General features: G+C 45.6%; 9 non-coding genes and 4 pseudogenes across 9 annotated transcripts; all 13 read left to right on the forward strand.

The window, feature by feature from the left end:
• The first annotated feature begins 12,059 nt into the window (after positions 1 to 12,059).
• LOC119119104 lies at positions 12,060 to 12,178 on the forward strand. Its single transcript, XR_005097112.1, has one exon. It is a non-coding gene; the product is annotated as a 5S ribosomal RNA (ribosomal RNA).
• Positions 12,179 to 12,648: 470 nt separating this feature from the next.
• Positions 12,649 to 12,757, forward strand: LOC119119105 (annotated as a pseudogene).
• Positions 12,758 to 13,222: 465 nt separating this feature from the next.
• On the forward strand, positions 13,223 to 13,341 carry LOC119119073. The gene has a single exon (XR_005097083.1). It is a non-coding gene; the product is annotated as a 5S ribosomal RNA (ribosomal RNA).
• A 471-nt stretch (positions 13,342 to 13,812) lies between these two features.
• On the forward strand, positions 13,813 to 13,921 carry LOC119119106 (annotated as a pseudogene).
• A 463-nt stretch (positions 13,922 to 14,384) lies between these two features.
• Positions 14,385 to 14,503, forward strand: LOC119119085. Its single transcript, XR_005097094.1, has one exon. It is a non-coding gene; the product is annotated as a 5S ribosomal RNA (ribosomal RNA).
• A 470-nt stretch (positions 14,504 to 14,973) lies between these two features.
• LOC119119107 lies at positions 14,974 to 15,082 on the forward strand (annotated as a pseudogene).
• Positions 15,083 to 15,548: 466 nt separating this feature from the next.
• LOC119119101 lies at positions 15,549 to 15,667 on the forward strand. Its single transcript, XR_005097109.1, has one exon. It is a non-coding gene; the product is annotated as a 5S ribosomal RNA (ribosomal RNA).
• A 465-nt stretch (positions 15,668 to 16,132) lies between these two features.
• On the forward strand, positions 16,133 to 16,251 carry LOC119119096. Its single transcript, XR_005097105.1, has one exon. It is a non-coding gene; the product is annotated as a 5S ribosomal RNA (ribosomal RNA).
• A 469-nt stretch (positions 16,252 to 16,720) lies between these two features.
• Positions 16,721 to 16,839, forward strand: LOC119119108. The gene has a single exon (XR_005097113.1). It is a non-coding gene; the product is annotated as a 5S ribosomal RNA (ribosomal RNA).
• Positions 16,840 to 17,305: 466 nt separating this feature from the next.
• Positions 17,306 to 17,424, forward strand: LOC119119117. Its single transcript, XR_005097114.1, has one exon. It is a non-coding gene; the product is annotated as a 5S ribosomal RNA (ribosomal RNA).
• Positions 17,425 to 17,892: 468 nt separating this feature from the next.
• LOC119119074 lies at positions 17,893 to 18,011 on the forward strand. The gene has a single exon (XR_005097084.1). It is a non-coding gene; the product is annotated as a 5S ribosomal RNA (ribosomal RNA).
• A 471-nt stretch (positions 18,012 to 18,482) lies between these two features.
• On the forward strand, positions 18,483 to 18,591 carry LOC119119109 (annotated as a pseudogene).
• Positions 18,592 to 19,059: 468 nt separating this feature from the next.
• On the forward strand, positions 19,060 to 19,178 carry LOC119119075. Its single transcript, XR_005097085.1, has one exon. It is a non-coding gene; the product is annotated as a 5S ribosomal RNA (ribosomal RNA).
• Positions 19,179 to 19,277: the final 99 nt, after the last annotated feature.

Raw genomic sequence — 19,277 nt, forward strand, 5'->3', positions numbered from 1 at the left:
TTCTTCATGTGCAGTGATAAACTCGGCACTCTGAAGCACCCAAGAGCGCTTTTTACTTTGCCAACCTAACCAGAGTGACGGGAGAGGCACCATCCAGAAAACGTGCTCAGCTCATCGAGAAAATGCGATTTAAGCAATAAAACTAAAATGCTTATAAAACATAAACCAAACGTTGCAGGTGGTCATTTCTGCATGCGCAGTGATAAACTGGGCACTCTGAAGCCCCCAAGAGCACTTTTTACTATGCCAACCTAACCAGAGTGACGGGAGAGGCACCATCCAGAAAACGTGCTCAGCTCGTCGAGAAAATGCGATTTAAGCAATAAAACAAAAAATGCTTATAAAACATAAACCAAACGTTGCAGGTGGTCATTTCTGCATGCGCAGTGATAAACTCGGCACTCTGAAGCACCCAAGAGCGCTTTTTACTAGAAAACGTGCTCAGCTCGTCGAGAACATGCGCTCTAAGCAATACAATTAAAAATGCTTATGAAACATAAACCAAACGTTGCAGGTGGTCATTTCTTCATGCGCAGTGATAAACTCGGCACTCTGAAGCACCCAAGAGCACTTTTTACTTTGCCAACCTAACCAGAGTGACGGGAGAGGCACCATCCAGAAAACGTGCTCAGCTCGTCGAGAAAATGCGATTTAAGCAATAAAACTAAAAATGCTTATAAAACATAAACCAAACGTTGCAGGTGGTCATTTCTTCATGCGCAGTGATAAACTCGGCACTCTCAAGCCCCCAAGAGCGCTTTTTACAATGCCAACCTAACCAGAGTGACGGGAGAGCCACCATCCAGAAAACGTGCTCAGCTCGTCGAGAAAATGCGATTTAAGCAATAAAATTAAAAATGCTTATAAAACATAAACCAAACGTTGCAGGTGGTCATTTCTTCATGCGCAGTGATAAACTCGGCACTCTGAAGCACCCAAGAGCGCTTTTTACTAGAAAACGTGCTCAGCTCGTCGAGAAAATGCGCTCTAAGCAATACAATTAAAAATGCTCATAAAACATAAACCAAACGTTGCAGGTGGTCATTTCTTCATGTGCAGTGATGAACTCGGCACTCTGAAGCACCCAAGAGCGCTTTTTACTTTGCCAACCTAACCAGAGTGACGGGAGAGGCACCATCCAGAAAACGTGCTCAGCTCATCGAGAAAATGCGATTTAAGCAATAAAACTAAAAATGCTTATAAAACATAAACCAAACGTTGCAGGTGGTCATTTCTGCATGCGCAGTGATAAACTGGGCACTCTGAAGCCCCCAAGAGCACTTTTTACTATGCCAACCTAACCAGAGTGACGGGAGAGGCACCATCCAGAAAACGTGCTCAGCTCGTCGAGAAAATGCGATTTAAGCAATAAAACAAAAAATGCTTATAAAACATAAACCAAACGTTGCAGGTGGTCATTTCTGCATGCGCAGTGATAAACTCGGCACTCTGAAGCACCCATGAGCGCTTTTTACTAGAAAACGTGCTCAGCTCGTCGAGAAAATGCGCTCTAAGCAATACAATTAAAAATGCTTATAAAACATAAACCAAACGTTGCAGGTGGTCATTTCTGCATGCGCAGTGATAAACTGGGTACTCTGAAGCCCCCAAGAGCACTTTTTACTATGCCAACCTAACCAGAGTGACGGGAGAGGCACCATCCAGAAAACGTGCTCAGCTCGTCGAGAAAATGCGATTTAAGCAATAAAACAAAAAATGCTTATAAAACATAAACCAAACGTTGCAGGTGGTCATTTCTGCATGCGCAGTGATAAACTCGCCACTCTGAAGCACCCAAGAGCGCTTTTTACTAGAAAACGTGCTCAGCTCGTCGAGAAAATGCGCTCTAGGCAATACAATTAAAAATGCTTATAAAACATAAACCAAACGTTGCAGGTGGTCATTTCTTCATGCGCAGTGATAAACTCGGCACTCTGAAGCACCCAAGAGCACTTTTTACTTTGCCAACCTAACCAGAGTGACGGGAGAGTCACCATCCAGAAAACGTGCTCAGCTCGTCGAGAAAATGTGATTTGAGCAATAAAACTAAAAATGCTTATAAAACATAAACCAAACGTTGCAGGTGGTCATTTCTGCATGCGCAGTGATAAACTCGGCACTCTCAAGCCCCCAAGAGCGCTTTTTACTATGCCAACCTAACCAGAGTGACGGGAGAGCCACCATCCAGAAAACGTGCTCAGCTCGTCGAGAAAATGCGATTTAAGCAATAAAATTAAAAATGCTTATAAAACATAAACCAAACGTTGCAGGTGGTCATTTCTTCATGCGCAGTGATAAACTCGGAACTCTGAAGCACCCAAGAGCGCTTTTAACTAGAAAACGTGCTCAGCTCGTCGAGAAAATGCGCTCTAAGCAATACAATTAAAAATGCTCATAAAACATAAACCAAACGTTGCAGGTGGTCATTTCTTCATGTGCAGTGATAAACTCGGCACTCTGAAGCACCCAAGAGCGCTTTTTACTTTGCCAACCTAACCAGAGTGACGGGAGAGGCACCATCCAGAAAACGTGCTCAGCTCATCGAGAAAATGCGATTTAAGCAATAAAACTAAAAATGCTTATAAAACATAAACCAAACGTTGCAGGTGGTCATTTCTGCATGCGCAGTGATAAACTGGGCACTCTGAAGCCCCCAAGAGCACTTTTTACTATGCCAACCTAACCAGAGTGACGGGAGAGGCACCATCCAGAAAACGTGCTCAGCTCGTCGAGAAAAAGCGATTTAAGCAATAAAACAAAAAATGCTTATAAAACATAAACCAAACGTTGCAGGTGGTCATTTCTGCATGCGCAGTGATAAACTCGGCACTCTGAAGCACCCAAGAGCACTTTTTACTAGAAAACGTGCTCAGCTCGTCGAGAAAATGCGCTCTAAGCAATACAATTAAAAATGCTTATAAAACATAAACCAAACGTTGCAGGTGGTCATTTCTGCATGCGCAGTGATAAACTGGGCACTCTGAAGCCCCCAAGAGCACTTTTTACTAGAAAACGTGCTCAGCTCGTCGAGAAAATGCGCTCTAAGCAATACAATTAAAAATGCTCATAAAACATAAACCAAACGTTGCAGGTGGTCATTTCTTCATGTGCAGTGATAAACTCGGCACTCTGAAGCACCCAAGAGCGCTTTTTACTTTGCCAACCTAACCAGAGTGACGGGAGAGGCACCATCCAGAAAACGTGCTCAGCTCATCGAGAAAATGCGATTTAAGCAATAAAACTAAAAATGCTTATAAAACATAAACCAAACGTTGCAGGTGGTCATTTCTGCATGCGCAGTGATAAACTGGGCACTCTGAAGCCCCCAAGAGCACTTTTTACTATGCCAACCTAACCAGAGTGACGGGAGAGGCACCATCCAGAAAACGTGCTCAGCTCGTCGAGAAAAAGCGATTTAAGCAATAAAACAAAAAATGCTTATAAAACATAAACCAAACGTTGCAGGTGGTCATTTCTGCATGCGCAGTGATAAACTCGGCACTCTGAAGCACCCAAGAGCACTTTTTACTAGAAAACGTGCTCAGCTCGTCGAGAAAATGCGCTCTAAGCAATACAATTAAAATGCTTATAAAACATAAACCAAACGTTGCAGGTGGTCATTTCTGCATGCGCAGTGATAAACTGGGCACTCTGAAGCCCCCAAGAGCACTCTTTACTAGAAAACGTGCTCAGCTCGTCGAGAAAATGCGCTCTAAGCAATACAATTAAAAATGCTCATAAAACATAAACCAAACGTTGCAGGTGGTCATTTCTTCATGCGCAGTGATAAACTCGGCACTCTCAAGCCCCCAAGAGCGCTTTTTACTATGCCAACCTAACCAGAGTGACGTGAGGCGACCAGGCGCGGACGCTAACTCACGCCCGGCAAGAGCGCTCGGAAGGCGGATAAGCTTTCACGGAAGCTCCGCCAGCCGGTCCGCGGGCCAAATAGGGTTCCATAAGGGACCGGGCGCGGACGCTAACCCACGCCCGGCATGAGAGCTCGGAAGGCGTATAGGCTTTCACGAAAGACCCGCAGGCCGGTCCGCGGGCCAAATAGGGTCCCATAAGTGACCGGGCGCGGTCTCTAACTCACGCCCGGCAGGAGTGCTCGGAGGGCGGATAGGCATTCACGGACGTCCCGCCAGCCGGTCCGCGGGCCAAATAGGGTCCCATAAGTGACCGCGCGCAGTCTCTAACTCAAGCCCGGCAAGAGTGCTCGGAGGGCGGATAGGCTTTCACGGAATACCCGCCGGCCGGTCCGCGGGCCAAATAGGGTCCCATAAAATACCGGGCGCGGTCTCTAACTCACGCCCGGCCGGAGTGCTCAGAGGGCGGATAGGCTTTCACGGAATACCCGCCGGCTGGTCAGCGGGCTAAATAGGGTCCCATAAGTGACCGGGCGCGGTCTCTAAGTCACGACCGGCAGGAGTGCTCGGAGGGCGGATAAGCTTTCACGGACGTCCCGCCAGCAGGTCCACGGGCCAAATAGGGTCCCATAAGTGACCGGGCGCGGTCTCTAAGTCACGCCCGGCAGGAGTGCTCGGAGGGCGGATAAGCTTTCACGGATGTCCCGCCAGCAGGTCCGTGGGCCAAATAGGGTCCCATAAGTGACCGGGCGCGGTCTCTAACTCAGGCCCGGCAGGAGTGCTCGGAGGGCGGATAGGCATTCATCGACGTCCCGCCGGTCGGTCCGCGGGCCAATTAGGGTCCCGTAAGTGACCGGGCTTGGTCTCTAAGTCACGCCCGGCAGGAGTGCTCGGAGGGCGGATAAGCTTTCACGGACGTCCCGCTAGCCGGTCCGCGGGCCAATTAGGGTCCCGTAAGTCACCGGGCTTGGTCTCTAAGTCACGCCCGGCAGGAGTGCTCGGAGGGCGGATAAGCTTTCACGGACGTCCCGCCAGCCGGTCCGCGGGCCAATTAGGGTCCCATAAGTGACCGGGCGCGGTCTCTAACTCAGGCCCGGCAGGAGTGCTCGGAGGGCGGATAGGCATTCACGGACGTCCCGCCGGTTGGTCCGCGGGCCAATTAGGGTCCCGTAAGTGACCGGGCTTGGTCTCTAAGTCACGCCCGGCAGGAGTGCTCGGAGGGCGAATAAGCTTTCACGGATGTCCCGCCAGACGGTCCGCGGGCCAATTAGGGTCCCATAAGTGACCGGGCGCGGTCTCTAACTCAGGCCCGGCAGGAGAGCTCGGAGGGCGGATAGGCATTCACGGACGTCCCGCCGGCCGGTCCGCGGGCCAATTAGGGTCCCGTAAGTGACCGGGCGCGGTCTCTTACTCAAGCCCGGCAGGAGTGCTCGGAGGGCGAATAGGCATTCACGGATGTCCCGCAGGCCGGTCCGCGGGCCAATTAGGGTCCCGTAAGTGACCGGGCGCGGTCTCTAACTCACGCCCGGCAGGAGTGCTCGGAGGGCGGATAGGCTTTCACGGAACCCCCGCCGGCCGGTCCGCGGGCCAATTAGGGTTTCATAAAGTACCGTGCGCGGCCGCTAACCCACGCCCGGCAGGAGCGCTCGGAGGGCGGACAGGCTTTCACGGCGGTACCGCAGGCCAGTCCGCGGGCCAATTAGGGTCCCATAAAGTACCGTGCGCGGCCGCTAACCCACGCCCGGCAGGAGCGCTCGGAGGGCGGATAGGCTTTCACGGAGCCCCCGCCGGCCGGTCCGCGGGCCAAATAGGGTCCCGTAAGTGACCGGGCGCGGCCGCTAACCCACGCCCGGCAAGAGCGCTCGGAAGGCGGATAGGCTTTCACGGAAGCGCCGCCAGCCGGTCCGCGGGCCAAATAGGTTCCATAAGGGACCGGGCGCGGACGCTAAACCACGCACTCAACTCGGCACTCTGAAGAACCCAAGAGCGCTTTTTACTAGAAAACGTGCTCAGCTCGTCGAGAAAATGCACTCTAAGCAATACAATTAAAAATGCTTATAAAACATAAACCAAACGTTGCAGGTGGTCATTTCTTCATGCGCAGTGATAAACTCGGCACTCTGAAGCACCCAAGAGCGCTTTTAACTAGAAAACGTGCTCAGCTCGTCGAGAAAATGCGCTCTAAGCAATACAATTAAAAATGCTCATAAAACATAAACCAAACGTTGCAGGTGGTCATTTCTTCATGCGCAGTGATAAACTCGGCACTCTCAAGCCCCCAAGAGCGCTTTTTACTATGCCAACCTAACCAGAGTGACGTGAGGCGACCGGGCGCGGACGCTAACTCACGCCCGGCAAGAGCGCTCGGAAGGCGGATAAGCTTTCACGGAAGACCCGCTAGCCGGTCCGCGGGCCAAATAGGGTTCCATAAGGGACCGGGCGCGGACGCTAACCCACGCCCGGCATGAGAGCTCGGAAGGCGAATAGGCTTTCACGAAAGACCCGCAGGCAGGTCCGCGGGCCAAATAGGGTCCCATAAGTGACCGGGCGCGGTCTCTAACTCACGCCCGGCAGGAGTGCTCGGAGGGCGGATAGGCATTCACGGACGTCCCGCCAGCCGGTCCGCGGGCCAAATAGGGTCCCATAAGTGACCGCGCGCAGTCTCTAACTCAAGCCCGGCAGGAGTGCTCGGAGGGCGGATAGGCTTTCACGGAAGACCCGCCGGCCGGTCCGCGGGCCAAATAGGGTCCCATAAATTACCGGGCGCGGTCTCTAACTCACGCCCGGCAGGAGTGCTCGGAGGGCGAATAGGCTTTCACGGAATACCCGCCGGCTGGTCCGCGGGCCAAATAGGGTCCCATAAGTGACCGGGCGCGGTCTCTAAGTCACGAACGGCAGGAGTGCTCGGAGGGCGGATAAGCTTTCACGGACGACCCGCCAGCAGGTCCGCGGGTCAAATAGGGTCCCATAAGTGACCGGGCGCGGTCTCTAAGTCACGCCCGGCAGGAGTGCTCGGAGGGCGGATAAGCTTTCACGGACGTCCCGCCAGCAGGTCCGTGGGCCAAATAGGGTCCCATAAGTGACCGGGCGCGGACGCTAACCCACGACCGGCATGAGAGCTCGGAAGGCGAATAGGCTTTCACGAAAGACCCGCAAGCAGGTCCGCGGGCCAAATAGGGTCCCATAAGTGACCGGGCGCGGTCTCTAACTCACGCCCGGCAGGAGTGCTCGGAGGGGGGATAGGCATTCACGGACGTCCCGCCAGCCGGTCCGCGGGCCAAATAGGGTCCCATAAGTGTCCGCGCGCGGTCTCTAACTCAAGCCCGGCAGGAGTGCTCGGAGGGCGGATAGGCTTTCACGGAAGACCCGCCGGCCGGTCAGCGGGCCAAATAGGGTCCCATAAAATACCGGGCGCGGTCTCTAACTCACGCCCGGCAGGAGTGCTCAGAGGGCGGATAGGCTTTCACGGAATACCCGCCGGCTGGTCCGCGGGCTAAATAGGGTCCCATAAGTGACCGGGCGCGGTCTCTAAGTCACGACCGGCAGGAGTGCTCGGAGGGCGTATAAGCATTCACGGACGTCCCGCCAGCAGTTGTTAAAGACTGCTGAAGCATTACAAAGTTGGTGGAGTGTGGGACAAAAGGGATGGAAGTGTGTTTGGGTGCTGGGGCGGACATATCTGAGGAGTTTTGATAAAAGAGGGAATAATAAGGCTGCTTATTGACACTGAAATGGGGATAAAAAACAAAATACATAGATATGGACAGTGAAGATGCACTAATAATAACAAATCATACAACAGCGTGATCAGAAACTTTGCAAAGTGGAAATTGATCGATAGAAATTAAATTTATCAAAACGACAGAATTTAATTGCACATCAATTGCGACTGATTTATAGGATGCATATTTGAGTTTGAAAGGGCGAGGGGCCATAAGAAAGTTGGAATTTTGGATAGTCAGCAAAATACATGGCACTACTTAATTAAAAAAGGATACAGTAGGGTTTTAAATAACGAATACAGTGACATGACCCTTGCGACAATTGATTTAAATGGCAATTTATCATAGGCACTTGGGGTTAGGATTAACAATCCATCCATCCATCCATCCATCCATCCATCCATCCATCCATCCATTACTGGTGCGGCTTGTCCTTACGAGGGTCACGGAGGATTAACAATAATAATTAGAAATTAGAAGGAAAAAAGGAAATATTGCAAAATCTTACCGCAATGTTGAAAGTGAAAATGTGAAATTTTAATCTAGAAAGTGAAAGAAGGTGAATTGGAGGAATTATGTGGAAGAAAATGAGAAATATTGAATGTGCCATGAAGAATGAATGGTGAAATATTGGCTTAAAATTTGTAAATTTCTCGAAAACCGTAAATATTTAGAATATTTGGCATGAATATTTGGAATGTGTTAAAAGTGGAATGAAGTGAATCAGATGAATTCGTAGAAGTAGTTAAGCTAAAAAAAAAAGGAATAAATAAATAAAAAGAGGCAGAAGAATGCAGAAGAAGTTGAATAATAATAAAGTCAAGGCAAGTCAAGTTTATTTATATAGCCCACAAGCAAGTTTCAAAGGGCTTCAAATGTACAAAGATTGGCAATTTAAAGTACAGGAACAATAAGTTTGAGGGCCACAATGATGATCATGACAGCAAAAATATTTTTAATTGGTTTTGATAGGTACAAAGGGGGAACGTGGAAGAAGGTTTTCAAAATTTGTGACGTAGCGTGACTCCATTATCAAGATTAAGCATTTTTTTTAATTTTAAGAATTGGCATCAACAAAAATGAGAACGATAATCTTCAAGGTGATAGCGTAAGTGGCAGGAGGAAGCTGTGTATATTGTTTTTAAACATTATTTTTGGTATCATTATTTTTTAGGAGGGTCAGTTATGCTTGTGAGGAGATGAATGAAGGAACAAGGTAACAGTAAAAGGGAGTGCTCTATAAATTGTTGGTTCTTTGCCAGAGATAGTTATTTGGAGGGATGAATTTAAACTGAAAGCAAAATGGAACTGTTTAGTGGAAGAAATATGGGAAGGTGGAAATATTGAAGTTACAGCTCAACACAAAGTGTCAAATAGTCTAAGTGTGAGATGTGAGCAAACTAAATGAGGAGTTAAATCATGTTCCAGCATTATGCATATTGGCAAACAATGAGAGGACAGGAGACCAGACAATTAGATATTAACTTTGGATTTAAAATAAAAAAGGGAAATTTTAATTGAGGAGAAAATTTTGTGTAGGGAGGATTCTTTTTACAATTTAATATTGTATGTTTTTATGTGTGTGTTGTGGAATGACAGTTTGTTTGTAATGGTGTATGAATGTCAAGTCTGTGATTGTGGTGTGGTATTTGTGTATTGTGAATGGTTAACATGATTCAAAGTTGGGGTGATGTGATCACAGCAGAGGATAACATTCCTCTCACCTGAAAAATATAAAGATACTACAGATTTGAAAAAGCACGATTGATCAGGACTAATTTTGGATTAAATATGGGTTTAGGATTACTCAAGGGCACCATCGACAACAAAACAGTGCGATGGAGAAGGCCCATTTCAGTAATATGGTCAGACAAGACAGAACTAGTATCGAACATCAAGACTCTGGACGATTTGACGTGTGACGACTTTGAGCTCACCCGACAGGGTGACGGACTAGGTGGACAGTGACCAAATGTTTGACGTTTGAGCTTGCTTGCGACAAGAGCACGCTCTGTTTTGTTTTTCTGTGTGACTTGATTTTTATTTTTTTTGCAGCAACAGCCACCAGCCAAGGAGCGGATTGCGCACTGCTTGCGTAACTTGTTTTCGTTCTTGCAGGTTGTCGATTGCGTTCGTGGAAAATTTGTGTTGAATTTACAAGAATATGTTAACCCTTGCCCTTTTGGTTTTTATGATGAACTTGTTGATGACATGGTTTTCAGGACATGATCCGCAGGCGCCAGGATTCATTTTATCACTGTTTTTATTTTGATATTTGATGTCTGTTTTTGTGTGTACAAATGTCCGCTGCCAGCAGGGCTATAAGCTCACTGACAGGAGTGCGATGATTTTTGTTTGTATTGCCGAGTGTGTGGTGGACAGTCAAGTTTTAAGGACTTGGAATGACGGTCCCGGGGCCCAGATGGGAGCTTCCGCGGGCCTGACTACAATGGGTGTGGTGATGAGAGGGGACGCTTTGCAGGTTCCTTTTGATACGTAATGACACATTGGATGAATGTGTCAAAAGGGGGAGGTGTAAAATAGAAATGGGTGAGTAGGTGTAAAATAGAGTAAAATAGAAATGGGTGAGTAGGTGTAAAATAGAAATGGGTGAGTAGGTTTCAATTTGTAATTGTGATATACTGTTTTTTTTCCAAATTCACTTGTTTTTAAGCTTTAACAGGACATGCCAGAATTCAACTAGCAGTGATGGAAGGAGCAGAGGAAGACCAGTGACATCTGGTTGTGGTGACAACAAATTATATGATCGCTTGCCGAAGGATGCATCAGGTATCTGTGCCCTCGTGTCTTTGATAATGCCTGTAGTGGTTGTCCCCATTGAAATACAGAATCTCAATTGGAACATTGAGCCCACTGGCGGGGCTCCTGAAGCGAGCCAAAAGAGACGTTTTCCCCCATTGTTGAGCGACAACGATCCAACATATATTGACGCTATAGGAGTGCCCCGGGGTGTGCCAGGCCAGATAAGTATAAACTCGTTAATCAAGTGTTTTCGGGATTCGAAAGCATTTTCCTATGGATCACCCCCAATAAAAATGTTGACCGTATTAATTACGTTCATTACAATGTCCAACGATTGGGTAATTATACAGCTGAATCATTTGCAGCGGTCCATGAACAATTGGCTACGACGTCATTGATGCCGTTCCAAAATAGAATTGCGTTGGACATGCTATTGGCTAAGGAACATGGTGTGTGCGGAATGTTTGGTGATGCATGTTGTACTTTCATCCCCAACAACATGGCACCAGTGGGGCGACTCACCCGGGCGTTGGAAGGACTAAGGACACTGAATAAAAAGATGAAAGATCATTCAGGTGTACGCACCGATATTTGGTCTGATTGGATGAAAACGTTCGGAAGCTGGAAAGGCCTCATCATGTCTGTGCTAGTTGCTGTGGCTATTTTTACTGCAATAATGATTTTATGCGGTTGTTGCTGTATTCCATGTGTTAGATCACTCACTGTTCGGTTGATCGAGAAAACCGTTGGCCCGTTGTCACCGAAGGGCCAATATACCCTGGTGACTCAACATGAGCCGCGGGGGGGAAGAAAGGACCGACAGTGTGCTGGTCGCTGCTTGCTAGAGAAACTGGTGATGACCTCATAAATGAGGTCATGAGAGGGAATAAAGGGAAATGTACTTTCGGCAGTTTGCAAACATATTTGATTAAGGCTGCATTAGACATATATAATCATATCAATATAATTTCTAGTGTGCTCGTGTGGTGATTAATAAGTGGAAAGGAATGTGCAGGCTACAATGAATTTGTTCTCTACAAAGAATTGTGGAACAGGATGTCCAGACAGGGAGGATATCTCAAGGCCGGTGAGGAACAACTCGTCTTTGTGGTCCAGACACCTGTGCTGAGCAGGGGAAAAACCCAAACGAGGAGGAGACGACCATCGACCATCGACTATCGACCAATCACCACACAATATTTTGCATGCTTGAATATTCATATTGTGTTTCTTTAAAACTGCGCAACCCGGAAGAATGTGTTGTCTTTTGATGGTCACAGAAGGCACACTAGTTTTTGTGTTAAGGACCCGAGACCCAGGCGCCTGTATTATCTTGCTTTGTCAGGATTAAACAATTGGTAAATTCGGCCTCATTGATCTACTGGTCTTCTCTTTGACAGAACGAACTCGCAAAATTGTTAGGTGTACCAGTGTGTGGATTAGGACGTAACAATTTTTGTTTTGTCAATTGTAGTTCACGTCTTTTACCGCTAGAGAGCAGACTATGTACAGTGAATAAAGAGGCTGGCTCCCTGTGAACTCAAAGCAGCAGTCTTTATCCGTAAAAAACCACAAAAAAAAACCCACACTGCGCTTCCATGTAGGGTTTTTCCACTTTTCATGACATTTACTTTGATACAGCAAGAAGTCTTGGCTTTCAGGGGCGATTGTATCTATAGAATGCATTATTTTGCTATCAACCATGGCTTACGGCCATACTACCCTGAGAACGCCCGATCTCGTCCGATCTCGTAAACTAAGCAGGGTCGGGCCTGGTTAGTACTTGGATGGGAGACCGCCTGGGAATACCAGGTGCTGTAAGCTTTTTTTTTTTTTTTTCCACTTCAATTGTTAAAGCAAATTTTGACAACACCCATTACGTATGGCATTCGGAAACTGCAAGCCGAGTTTTAACTCCGACATTGAAACTATACCCGAGTTTCAAATCTATATTGTGTGGCGTCATCCATAGCATTGTAGTTCACGTCTTTTACCGCTAGAGAGCAGACTATGTACAGTGAATAAAGAGGCTGGCTCCCTGTGAACTCAAAGCAGCAGTCTTTATCAGTAAAAAGAAAAAAAAAAAAAAAACATTGCACTTCCATGTAGGGTTTTTCCACTTTTCATGACATTTACTTTGATACAGCAAAATGCAGGTCGCAATGGCAAATTTGTGCTACCACATAAAAAGCTATCAATAACTTTTCATGATAGCCATGTTTCCATGAAACGCCAAGTCTTGGTTTTCAGGGGCGATTGTTTCTATAAAATGCATGATTTTGTGATTACCCATGGCTTACGGCCATACTACCCTGAGAACGCCCGATCTCGGAAGCTAAGCAGGGTCGGGCCTGGTTAGTACTTGGATGGGAGACCGCCTGGGAATACCAGGTGCTGTAAGCTTTTTTTTTCTTTTTCCACTTCAATTGTTAAAGCAAATTTTGACAACACCCATTACGTATGGCATTCGGAAACTGCAAGCCGAGTTTTAACTCCGACATTGAAACTATACCCGAGTTTCAAATCTATATTGTGTGGCGTCATCCATAGCATTGTAGTTCACCTATTTTACCGCTAGAGAGCAGACTATGTACAGTGAATAAAGAGGCTGGCTCCCTGTGAACTCAAAGCAGCAGTCTTTATCCGTAAAAAAAAAAAAAAAACACATTGCACTTCCATGTAGGGTTTTTCCACTTTTCATGACATTTACTTTGATACAGCAAAATGCAGGTCGCAATGGCAAATTTGTGCTACCACATAAAAAGCTGTCAATAACTTTTCATGATAGCCATGTTTCCATGAAACGCCAAGTCTTGGTTTTCAGGGGCGATTGTATCTATAAAATGCATTATTTTGCACTCAACCATGGCTTACGGCCATACTACCCTGAGAACGCCCGATCTCGTCCGATCTCGGAAGCTAAGCAGGGTCGGGCCTGGTTAGTACTTGGATGGGAGACCGCCTGGGAATACCAGGTGCTGTAAGCTTTTTTTTTTTTTTTTTTTCCACTTCAATTGTTAAAGCAAATTTTGACAACACCCATTACTATGGCATTCGGAAACTGCAAGCCGAGTTTTAACTCCGACATTGAAACTATACCCGAGTTTCAAATCTATATTGTGTGGCGTCATCCATAGCATTGTAGTTCACGTCTTTTACCGCGAGAGAGCAGACTATGTACAGTGAATAAAGAGGCTGGCTCCCTGTGAACACAAAGCAGCAGTCTTTATCCGTAAAAAAAACAAAAAAAAAACACATTGCACTTCCATGTAGGGTTTTTCCACTTTTCATGACATTTACTTTGATACAGCAAAATGCAGGTCGCAATGGCAAATTTGTGCTACCACATAAAAAGCTATCAATAACTTTTCATGATAGCCATGTTTCCATGAAACGCCAAGTCTTGGTTTTCAGGGGCGATTGTTTCTATAAAATGCATGATTTTGTGATTACCCATGGCTTACGGCCATACTACCCTGAGAACGCCCGATCTCGGAAGCTAAGCAGGGTCGGGCCTGGTTAGTACTTGGATGGGAGACCGCCTGGGAATACCAGGTGCTGTAAGCTTTTTTTTTTCTTTTTCCACTTCAATTGTTAAAGCAAATTTTGACAACACCCATTACGTATGGCATTCGGAAACTGCAAGCCGAGTTTTAACTCCGACATTGAAACTATACCCGAGTTTCAAATCTATATTGTGTGGCGTCATCCATAGCATTGTAGTTCACGTCTTTTACCGCTAGAGAGCAGACTATGTACAGTGAATAAAGAGGCTGGCTCCCTGTGAACTCAAAGCAGCAGTCTTTATCCGTAAAAAAAAAAAAAAACATTGCACTTCCATGTAGGGTTTTTCCACTTTTCATGACATTTACTTTGATACAGCAAAATGCAGGTCGCAATGGCAAATTTGTGCTACCACATAAAAAGCTGTCAATAACTTTTCATGATAGCCATGTTTCCATGAAACGCCAAGTCTTGGTTTTCTGGGGCGATTGTATCTATAAAATGCATTATTTTGCACTCAACCATGGCTTACGGCCATACTACCCTGAGAACGCCCGATCTCGTCCGATCTCGGAAGCTAAGCAGGGTCGGGCCTGGTTAGTACTTGGATGGGAGACCGCCTGGGAATACCAGGTGCTGTAAGCTTTTTTTTTTTTTTTTTTCCACTTCAATTGTTAAAGCAAATTTTGACAACACCCATTACTATGGCATTCGGAAACTGCAAGCCGAGTTTTAACTCCGACATTGAAACTATACCCGAGTTTCAAATCTATATTGTGTGGCGTCATCCATAGCATTGTAGTTCACGTCTTTTACCGCTAGAGAGCAGACTATGTACAGTGAATAAAGAGGCTGGCTCCCTGTGAACTCAAAGCAGCAGTCTTTATCCGTAAAAAAAACAAAAAAAAAACACATTGCACTTCCATGTAGGGTTTTTCCACTTTTCATGACATTTACTTTGATACAGCAAAATGCAGGTCGCAATGGCAAATTTGTGCTACCACATAAAAAGCTATCAATAACTTTTCATGATAGCCATGTTTCCATGAAACGCCAAGTCTTGGTTTTCAGGGGCGATTGTTTCTATAAAATGCATGATTTTGTGATTACCCATGGCTTACGGCCATACTACCCTGAGAACGCCCGATCTCGGAAGCTAAGCAGGGTCGGGCCTGGTTAGTACTTGGATGGGAGACCGCCTGGGAATACCAGGTGCTGTAAGCTTTTTTTTTCTTTTTCCACTTCAATTGTTAAAGCAAATTTTGACAACACCCATTACGTATGGCATTCGGAAACTGCAAGCCGAGTTTTAACTCCGACATTGAAACTATACCCGAGTTTCAAATCTATATTGTGTGGCGTCATCCATAGCATTGTAGTTCACGTCTTTTACCGCTAGAGAGCAGACTATGTACAGTGAATAAAGAGGCTGGCTCCCTGTGAACTCAAAGCTGCAGTCTTTATCCGTAAAAAAAAAAAAAAAAACACATTGCACTTCCATGTAGGGTTTTTCCACTTTTCATGACATTTACTTTGATACAGCAAAATGCAGGTCGCAATGGCAAATTTGTGCTACCACATAAAAAGCTGTCAATAACTTTTCATGATAGCCATGTTTCCATGAAACGCCAAGTCTTGGTTTTCAGGAGCGATTGTATCTATATAATGCATTATTTTGCACTCAACCATGGCTTACGGCCATACTACCCTGAGAACGCCCGATCTCGTCCGATCTCGGAAGCTATGCAGGGTCGGGCCTGGTTAGTACTTGGGTGGGAGACCGCCTGGGAATACCAGGTGCTGTAAGCTTTTTTTTTCTTTTTCCACTTCAATTGTTAAAGCAAATTTTGACAACACCCATTACGTATGGCATTCGGAAACTGCAAGCCGAGTTTTAACTCCGACATTGAAACTATACCCGAGTTTCAAATCTATATTGTGTGGCGTCATCCATAGCATTGTAGTTCACGTCTTTTACCGCTAGAGAGCAGACTATGTACAGTGAATAAAGAGGCTGGCTCCCTGTGAACTCAAAGCAGCAGTCTTTATCCGTAAAAAAAAAACAAAAAAACATTGCACTTCCATGTAGGGTTTTTCCACTTTTCATGACATTTACTTTGATACAGCAAAATGCAGGTCGCAATGGCAAATTTGTGCTACCACATAAAAAGCTGTCAATAACTTTTCATGATAGCCATGTTTCCATGAAACGCCAAGTCTTGGTTTTCAGGGGCGATTGTATCTATAAAATGCATTATTTTGCACTCAACCATGGCTTACGGCCATACTACCCTGAGAACGCCCGATCTCGTCCGATCTCGGAAGCTAAGCAGGGTCGGGCCTGGTTAGTACTTGGATGGGAGACCGCCTGGGAATACCAGGTGCTGTAAGCTTTTTTTTTTCTTTTTCCACTTCAATTGTTAAAGCAAATTTTGACAACACCCATTACGTATGGCATTCGGAAACTGCAAGCCGAGTTTTAACTCCGACATTGACACTATACCCGAGTTTCAAATCTATATTGTGTGGCGTCATCCATAGCATTGTAGTTCACGTCTTTTACCGCTAGAGAGCAGACTATGTACAGTGAATAAAGAGGCTGGCTCCCTGTGAACTCAAAGCAGCAGTCTTTATCAGTAAAAAAACAAAAAACAAAACACATTGCACTTCCATGTAGGGTTTTTCCACTTTTCATGACATTTACTTTGATACAGCAAAATGCAGGTCGCAATGGCAAATTTGTGCTACCACATAAAAAGCTGTCAATAACTTTTCATGATAGCCATGTTTCCATGAAACGCCAAGTCTTGGTTTTCAGGGGCGATTGTATCTATAAAATGCATTATTTTGCACTCAACCATGGCTTACGGCCATACTACCCTGAGAACGCCCGATCTCGTCCGATCTCGGAAGCTAAGCAGGGTCGGGCCTGGTTAGTACTTGGATGGGAGACCGCCTGGGAATACCAGGTGCTGTAAGCTTTTTTTTTTCTTTTTCCACTTCAATTGTTAAAGCAAATTTTGACAACACCCATTACGTATGGCATTCGGAAACTGCAAGCCGAGTTTTAACTCCGACATTGAAACTATACCCGAGTTTCAAATCTATATTGTGTGGCGTCATCCATAGCATTGTAGTTCACGTCTTTTACCGCTAGAGAGCAGACTATGTACAGTGAATAAAGAGGCTGGCTCCCTGTGAACTCAAAGCAGCAGTCTTTATCCGTAAAAAAAAAACAAAAAAACATTGCACTTCCATGTAGGGTTTTTCCACTTTTCATGACATTTACTTTGATATAGCAAAATGCAGGTCGCAATGGCAAATTTGTGCTACCACATAAAAAGCTGTCAATAACTTTTCATGATAGCCATGTTTCCATGAAACGCCAAGTCTTGGTTTTCAGGGGCGATTGTATCTATAAAATGCATTATTTTGCACTCAACCATGGCTTACGGCCATACTACCCTGAGAACGCCCGATCTCGTCCGATCTCGGAAGCTAAGCAGGGTCGGGCCTGGTTAGTACTTGGATGGGAGACCGCCTGGGAATACCAGGTGCTGTAAGCTTTTTTTTTCTTTTTCCACTTCAATTGTTAAAGCAAATTTTGACAACACCCATTACGTATGGCATTCGGAAACTGCAAGCCGAGTTTTAACTCCGACATTGACACTATACCCGAGTTTCAAATCTATATTGTGTGGCGTCATCCATAGCATTGTAGTTCACGTCTTTTACCGCTAGAGAGCAGACTATGTACAGTGAATAAAGAGGCTGGCTCCCTGTGAACTCAAAGCAGCAGTCTTTATCAGTAAAAAAACAAAAAACAAAACACATTGCACTTCCATGTAGGGTTTTTCCACTTTTCATGACATTTACTTTGATACAGCAAAATGCAGGTCGCAATGGCAAATTTGTGCTACCACATAAAAAGCTGTCAATAACTTTTCATGATAGCCATGTTTCCATGAAACGCCAAGTCTTGGTTTTCAGGGGCGATTGTATCTATAAAATGCATTATTTTGCACTCAACCATGGCTTACGGCCATACTACCCTGAGAACGCCCGATCTCGTCCGATCTCGGAAGCTAAGCAGGGTCGGGCCTGGTTAGTACTTGGATGGGAGACCGCCTGGGAATACCAGGTGCTGTAAGCTTTTTTTTTTTTTTTTTTTCCACTTCAATTGTTAAAGCAAATTTTGACAACACCCATTACTATGGCATTCGGAAACTGCAAGCCGAGTTTTAACTCCGACATTGAAACTATACCCGAGTTTCAAATCTATATTGTGTGGCGTCATCCATAGCATTGTAGTTCACGTCTTTTACCGCGAGAGAGCAGACTATGTACAGTGAATAAAGAGGCTGGCTCCCTGTGAACTCAAAGCAGCAGTCTTTATCCGTAAAAAAAACAAAAAAAAAACACATTGCACTTCCATGTAGGGTTTTTCCACTTTTCATGACATTTACTTTGATACAGCAAAATGCAGGTCGCAATGGCAAATTTGTGCTACCACATAAAAAGCTATCAATAACTTTTCATGATAGCCATGTTTCCATGAAACGCCAAGTCTTGGTTTTCAGGGGCGATTGTTTCTATAAAATGCATGATTTTGTGATTACCCATGGCTTACGGCCATACTACCCTGAGAACGCCCGATCTCGGAAGCTAAGCAGGGTCGGGCCTGGTTAGTACTTGGATGGGAGACCGCCTGGGAATACCAGGTGCTGTAAGCTTTTTTTTTCTTTTTCCACTTCAATTGTTAAAGCAAATTTTGACAACACCCATTACGTATGGCATTCGGAAACTGCAAGCCGAGTTTTAACTCCGACATTGATACTATACCCGAGTTTCAAATCTATATTGTGTGGCGTCATCCATAGCATTGTAGTTCACGTCTTTTACCGCTAGAGAGCAGACTATGTACAGTGAATAAAGAGGCTGGCTCCCTGTGAACTCAAAGCAGCAGTCTTTATCAGTAAAAAAACAAAAAACAAAACACATTGCACTTCCATGTAGGGTTTTTCCACTTTTCATGACATTTACTTTGATACAGCAAAATGCAGGTCGCAATGGCAAATTTGTGCTACCACATAAAAAGCTGTCAATAACTTTTCATGATAGCCATGTTTCCATGAAACGCCAAGTCTTGGTTTTCAGGGGCGATTGTATCTATAAAATGCATTATTTTGCACTCAACCATGGCTTACGGCCATACTACCCTGAGAACGCCCGATCTCGTCCGATCTCGGAAGCTAAGCAGGGTCGGGCCTGGTTAGTACTTGGATGGGAGACCGCCTGGGAATACCAGGTGCTGTAAGCTTTTTTTTTTCTTTTTCCACTTCAATTGTTAAAGCAAATTTTGACAACACCCATTACGTATGGCATTCGGAAACTGCAAGCCGAGTTTTAACTCCGACAT

Source organism: Syngnathus acus, unplaced genomic scaffold (assembly GCF_901709675.1).
Source record: "Syngnathus acus unplaced genomic scaffold, fSynAcu1.2, whole genome shotgun sequence".
NCBI classification, from domain to species: Eukaryota; Metazoa; Chordata; class Actinopteri; order Syngnathiformes; family Syngnathidae; genus Syngnathus; species Syngnathus acus.